The following is a 563-nucleotide window of genomic DNA, read 5'->3' on the forward strand; positions in this document are numbered from 1 at the left end:
AGGGAACTTGTGGGAAAGAGAGGGAACAGGGGCTGGTTTCTGTGGCTCTTCCCTTAAGGGCCTCTTCCTGTTCTCTAATGCCGTGCAGCCCCAACCTGTTTTCAGAGTTGGACACAGATAGCCCCTCCTCCAGGAACTGGTTTTTGATTTCAGTCCCCTACTCACACCCTCCACTATGATGGGTCTCTTCCTCTGTGTGTCAAATCTTTTCAGTAAATCTAAGATGCAGAGGATGGAATCTAAATCTGAGATTGCACAGGCTCCATCCTCTGCATCTTAGATTTATTGAAAAGGTTAAGTCAGGCACAGTGGCTCATGCCTGTAATCCCAGCACTTTGGGAGGCCAAGGTGGGTGGATCACTTGAGGTCAGGAGTTCGAGACCAACCTAACATGGTGAAACCCAAAAATATGAAAAATTAGCCAGGTGTGGTGGCTCATGCCTGTAATCCCAGCTACTCAGGTGGCTGAGGCAGGAGAATTGCTTGAACCTGGGAGGAGGAAGTTGCGGTGAGCAGAGATCATGCCACTGCACTCCAGCCTGGGCAACAGTGAGACTCTATAT

The sequence above is a fragment of the Colobus angolensis genome, unplaced genomic scaffold (genome assembly GCF_000951035.1).
Source record: "Colobus angolensis palliatus isolate OR3802 unplaced genomic scaffold, Cang.pa_1.0 Scaffold395, whole genome shotgun sequence".
In the NCBI taxonomy this organism is placed as follows: Eukaryota; Metazoa; Chordata; class Mammalia; order Primates; family Cercopithecidae; genus Colobus; species Colobus angolensis.